Raw genomic sequence first — 6,589 nt, forward strand, 5'->3', positions numbered from 1 at the left:
GTGCTTAAATAAGTAGAGGAGACATAGCAGTGTGATTTTTAAAGAATTATGACAGAAAATCCCCGGTGACTAGCAGAACTTGAACGTATGTTCTTTCTCCCCACTGTCTCGATGGTTTCTAATCTTTTAAAAATCTTCATTTTAACTGTCCTGTGTGTGCATTCATGGTAAGGCAAAATCATAATTGGAAATGGATCAGGTAACTTGTAAATAAATAAATATTGGGGGATAAGCAGTCAACTCTCTGGAGAATACCTTCAATTTCATTACTTTGCCATAATCTCCAAGGTCAGTTTCATCCTAAACAACTTCAGGGGTGTGTGTGTGTTTAATAGAATTAACTAGACCAGGGTTTCTCAACCTTGACACTATTAACATTTTGGGCCAGATAATTTCTTTTTTTTTTTTTTTTTTTTTGGGGGGGGGGCTGGTAGGATATTTAGCAGCACCCCTGGCCTCTACCCACTCGATAGATGCCAGTAGCACCTCCCCACTTTTCTGATAGCTGAAAATATCTCCAGACATTGCCAAATGATGTGTGTGTGTGTGTGTGTGTGTGTGTGTGTGTGTGTGTGTGTGTGTGTAGGGCAGGAGAGAGGAGGGTAAAATTGTCTGGGGGGTGGGGGTTGGAGAACCACTGAACTAGACCAAACACCATAGGTAGATTTAAGGGTGTATTGGTGTGTATTTGACTCTGCCCTCCACAGAAGTGGATTCCAATTCCTTTTCCAAAAGTAACTGATCGGGGGGCGCTTAGGCTGGACCTGTTGTTAAAATCTAAAATGGCTTCAATTAGAGCTGTAGAAATGTCTGCCTTAAAGCTGCTGAGCTGCTAAAAGTATCACAGGGAGAGCCTCCAAGACTGGGGATGTTAAAAGACTTTTATCATCTTGTTATTTGCACCTTTAGTTTATCTGTTATCAACATAAATAAATTGTATTGTGGGCCTGAGCAATGACATTATCTAGGGGAAGGCATTCCCAGATTGGGAGTCCGAGAACCTGAGCTTGGGTCTGGCCTCTGAAAATGTCTAGCTAATCACTTTATCTCTTTGGGCCTATTTCCTTGTCCAAAATCGGGAAAACTATAATGCTTAATCCAGTGCATTGTTGTGAGGGTCCAACAATGTGTTAATGAGGAGTAACAGGGTTTATTCTTGAGGAATTAGGAACTTTGGAATCATATAGTCCTGAGTTGACCCTGGGCAAATGATATATTCGGTTGTAAGGTGCAATTTCCTTATGTGCAAAATGCAGAAATAATCATATGATTTCATAGTGTTGTTATGGAGGTTAAATGAGATAATGTATGTCATACATGCTGTATAAATATTATTGGTCTTTGGTCAATTGCATTACAATGAACAAATACATATTTTATTGTTATTTCTTTTCTGTGAGCATTGAAACATAGGTGTTAATACACCCTGTTATGAGCGTGTTACATCCCAAATTCCAACCAACTGAAAGCAGCATTAAAATAGTGTGCAACCTTCTATCTTCCAAGTTAAATTAGTTAGGGCACAGCTTTGTTCCAACAACATAAGGTTCTCCTCCCCTTATTGAAATAATGTTCTAATAAGTTTTTTACAACCTCTGTATCACATAAAACACATGGGGTCAGGCGTAGCATGCCCAGCTAGCACAATGTATGTCCAGCTCTGAACATTTAAATCTGACCAGGTGCTGTTGCAAAATTCACCTTCCCCAAAAGCTTTGGCAAAGAGCATCACAGTCCTGAAATGGGGTGCAGGTAGGTGTTTTCTAAGTTAAAATATAAATAAGGGGACCTGAGGGTATCTTTCATGTAAAACTTTTTAATTAAAGGGTAACACTCATACAGAGAAATGCACAAATCACAAGTTGTACATTTCATTAAATTTTCACAAAGTGAACACATCTATGTAAATCATTGAATGTTTTTAAAGGTTAGGGAATTCTGTAATAAACATGTTTTTTTATCATTAGGAGGGTAAAATAAGGTTATCATGAATTTGAAAGAAAACAGTGGAGATTTCCCAGACAAAATAGCAACTGGCTTTGCTGTGCAGATGTAATTTTGAATTATCAAATGAAAATAATAGCAAAATGATTAATTGCCCAAAGTCCTACCACTGTCTACTACTTGATATGTGATTCTGGAAAATTAACTTCAAGGGCCTCAGTCTTCTCCTCTGTTAAATGGGGATAATAGAATTGTTATTAGGATTGAATGAAATAATACTTACAAAGGTTTAGATGAGTTCTAGCACATAGGCTCTCAATAAATGTAAATTATTATCCATTTAGGATGATGCCCAAGGGACCACAGGAAGGAAGTTATGGAGATTTAAAGAATTCTTTTAGGAAAAAGGGCAATTTTGCACAGAAGGGGAGCTGGATCAGAAATGCTAAGGGATGCTATCACTGGGACCAGTCTGTGGTAAAGGCTAGAGAATGAAATCTGAGAGAAAGCAGGGTACCTGGAGGTGGCAAGCAGGGTGATGAACCAAGAAGTTGTAAAGACAGTGCAGTTCTGAACAGAAAGCCAAAGGGGTGTGCCCAGCATCCAAACAGGACATGACCTGATTTTGCACAGACCAGAGTAAGGTCTAGGAGTGATTGTTTGGGCTTGGGCCTAGAGAGAGGAAAGAGAGAAGCAGCCACAGGAAACATAACTGCAGGGGTCAGAGCCCTGAAAGGCCTGTGCACTGAAGGAAGGGGATTCGTTTAAGGCTTTATCCAAGGCCAAGCAACTCGAACACCTTAGAGCTTAGGAATGACCTCAAATGTGTATCTTTAGACCTGGCATTCCTTCATACTGAAATAAGGTGTAATTATGCACTTGAATCGACTTGGATCTTGAATAAGACAAAGAGATAACTGCTAAAGAAGAAAAGAATGGAGGCAGGCTGAGTCTCACAACCTGGACATGGCAGAGAAATCTCCCCTTCTGAATGATGGCAACAAGAAGTTACCCCAAATCCAGCCAGCAATCGGATTTGTCATAGCTTCATTACCTCAATCTTGTAAATGAGTTATCATTGCTCTAAGGGTCTTTGAAAGGAGGCAATTTGGTTTCTTTTTCCTTGATTGGTAGTAGGAGATGCATCAGTGTATAAGATTCAGAAGGGCAATTTTGGTGAATAAATATGACCCAGTTTTCTCATTTTCATGAAACATCTGTCACTGATGGATAAAGGGTATGAAATAACCAAGCCTGGGATGGCAAATCTGTGGCCTGTTGGTTTCTGAGAGCCTGAGCTTGGCTTCAGAATCCTTCTCAACACAGTGCATCAGGCAGGCATCACCAACTGGAGCTTGCTCACGATAGAAATCCATTTTGTCGTACCTGAACTTACCCCTCATCCCTTGTTATAATTAATGCACCTATCTATCCTATCCACTTCTTCCAAAGTCCAACGCAAAGGGTATCAGATACAAAATTTACCTGAATTCAACCCTGCATATTTAAATTAAACCCTAGGTAGGTAACAATTGCCTCTCTATTTAGGGACTTGTTCTCATATTCCTGAGTTTATAACTGATTTATGACCTATAAATAGTCACATCAACCTCATTGCTGAATAATTTACATACTGAGGTCGTGCTCTCTGGATGAACCTGACACCCATTAGTGTGAAACTAATCAGCCGTGTGCATCCAAGCTAGAACACATGGAGAGCCACACCCCAGAGTGGTGGGAGTGGACCAGCAGAAAGCCTAGATATCTTCCCCTCCTTTAACTCCATCTGGCCAATCTTTCTCTTTAGTTTCATTGTCTTCATCTCTAAAATGGAACAGTATTTTCCCATTGTGGCAACATTAGGAGAACTATTAAAACAATAAATGTTTTGAAGGCTCTCAGAACTCAAAAACTTTAGACTTGAATCACTATTTGTGTAGCTATGGCTGTCTTTGATGAAAGCCATCGTGATGAAAGAGGTTGATCGTTTTGTGTGTTACACTTCAACACACAAATAAGCCAAATCTCTTCTGCACTATGAAGTTGACGAAATGGGAGAAAGGTTGTTTACAACTTTGGCATATAGTCCATGTTGTTCCCATCTGTAAAATGGACACATCATACTCTCATTTCCCTCTCTTTGCCTGCAGAGAACTGATGAGATTGAAGTTGCAAATGACTGAGGTACCGAAAAATGGTGCTCTACGTGCAAGAAAGAAAAAATAATTAAATTTTAATTGAAAATAACACTAATCCCACCATCCCAGCATCTGGGTTGATGAATGAAACCAAAGGTAGTAGTAGGTTAGGGACTTTGGGCTAAGAATTGCATTGGTGGATATGGAGACAATACAGAGAAGTAGGAACCTGAAACATGTTCTAATACTGAGTGAGAATTTAAAAACAAGAAGCATTTTTCCAATAGCCATTGGGGACTTTTGAATCCCAGAAGGTGTACAGGTTATGAGTCTCAGAGTCACAAACACTTTATTTTAATACTACTTCCTCAATTAGCATAAGCACAAACTTATTATTTTTCCAAGTACATTGTGTTGTCGCTGTTCATCTAATAGAAAAGAAAAACTCATTCCAATTCCAATCTGGATGAATATTACATTTCCTTTGATAAACATCGGTGAGTTGATGGGAACCGACCCATTCCAAGCTGAAATGCTAGAACCTATGCTTTGTGACTAACTGTGCCTAAAGACAGCTCATGTCATCCTGGAGTGTTCTTGCCTCAACAGTCTGGGCAAAACCAAAAAGATCACAGAGCAAAACCAACTGAGAGTCTGACAACATTAATGCAGCGATTTTATGTTCATCTGCTATTGGACCCTAAGTCAATTTACGAAAATGTTTTAAGGAATAACGTTTGGGCTGAGTAATTGTGAATAACCAGAAAAGGCAAACAAACAAAATATGATAGCAGGTAATACAAGTGGGTTGGGCTCTGCTTCCAATTGAATTCTAGATCTAATTTTTAAAATTTAAGTTTCTCATTTTTTATTTTACCAAATTTACAATTCCAGAAGAAATTTATCCTCATTGATGATTGGATTGCCACTGCAAATAGCTCCCAAAACTTTAAATCTGAATTTCTCTGCCTTTTCAGGGGCACTTAGCTATTTGATACATTGGGGTGTCTTAAATTTCTGTGAACTGGGAATCCAGCCCGAAGTTCTGCCTCTCACTAGCTGTACACTTGAAAAAGTCACTAGCTTAACAGGTTTTAGTTTTTTTCCTCTTTAACATGAAAATATGTGTATCTTAGTGCACTAGGATAGTTAGGGGATTTAAAACAGGGATCGCTAAAATTTTCCTGAGTGTTTTTTCGCCATGAAGACTTACTGTTAATAATTAACAGTAAAAATAACAACTGCCATTTACTAAGCATTCTGGGTCAGATATTTGGCCCAGATTTAGATTTTTGTAGTAAGAAAACAGGTACAGAGGTGTTAAGTAAATTGCCTGAAGTCACATAAGTAGTAAATGAATTCCTGCCCATGGCCACTCAGATTCAGGTTCTGCTTTCTAACGGGAATTCCATGAGCCACAAGGAGGATGTGGGGTAGTGCCAGGCGAAAGGATGAATGAATCCTGAGACAAGGGTTTCCAAAGAAGAGCAACTCACCTTCTCTTCGGCAAAAAAGAGAAGCAAGTCTCTATCCCGCATAGGAAGACACAGGGTATGATGGAAAATAGGGGATTTGGAGTCAGAACGGCCTGGGTAAGAATCTTGGCTAAGTTACTCCTTAGCTGAAGGGCCTTAGACAGGTTATTTATTTAGCCACATTTTTCTATCTGTGAAATAGAGAAAATAATACGTGCGGATTTATTTTGGTGGTTAGAGATAATCCATGTAAAGTGTCATGCACATAGTAGGCATACAATATGTGGCAGGCAAAATGTCATATCCTTTCTCAAATACCTTGGCAGCATTTCCCAAAGTGTGTTGTTAATAAGCATTAGGTAATAAAAAGAGAAAAGATAAAACTTAAAATGAGGGGATGGTTAGGCAGTCAAGTAAATCTGGGAGATGCTGTAAAGCAAAGTTAAACTGTTTACCGCAGGACTTCTCAGAGCCTTTAAATTGCCAAGATGTAATAGGACTGTCCAAGAGGAAGCATTTTCCCAATTTATTTTATTATATAGCCTCATTTTTTATGGAGCATCTTACAGGACTGGTGTTCTTGGGAACACATATTAGGAAGCACTGGTCTGGTGAGATTTGGAAGAAAAGGCTGGGTTCCTCAGGTGCAGTCATCATGACGTATTTACCATTTTGTGGTACCTCTGGCCCCGTCTCTCATCTCTATTTCTCCCTAAAGTAGGACTTCTGCTTTTTACAAATGTCACAGAATGATACTGTTAAAGAGTGATTTCCAGCATCCACCCAAGTGAAAAGTTCAGCTCCCAACAGGACCAGGTAACATCCACAAAGCAAAGCAAACCAAGCAAGGCCATTGGAGCCAAAGCATTATTGGGCCTCTCAAGATGGCAGGACACTGCTCCTTCCCTCGAGCCACAGTAGCTTAAAAAGTGTAGGTTCCTCCACAGACCACCAGAAGGCACCGGCATAGAGAAAAGCGACCCAGAGAGTAGGAGGCCAGCCCATCCAGAAGTGGCCCTGCTTAGGGTGCTG

The sequence above is a fragment of the Rhinolophus sinicus genome, linkage group LG06, assembly GCF_036562045.2.
Source record: "Rhinolophus sinicus isolate RSC01 linkage group LG06, ASM3656204v1, whole genome shotgun sequence".
Classification (NCBI taxonomy): Eukaryota; Metazoa; Chordata; class Mammalia; order Chiroptera; family Rhinolophidae; genus Rhinolophus; species Rhinolophus sinicus.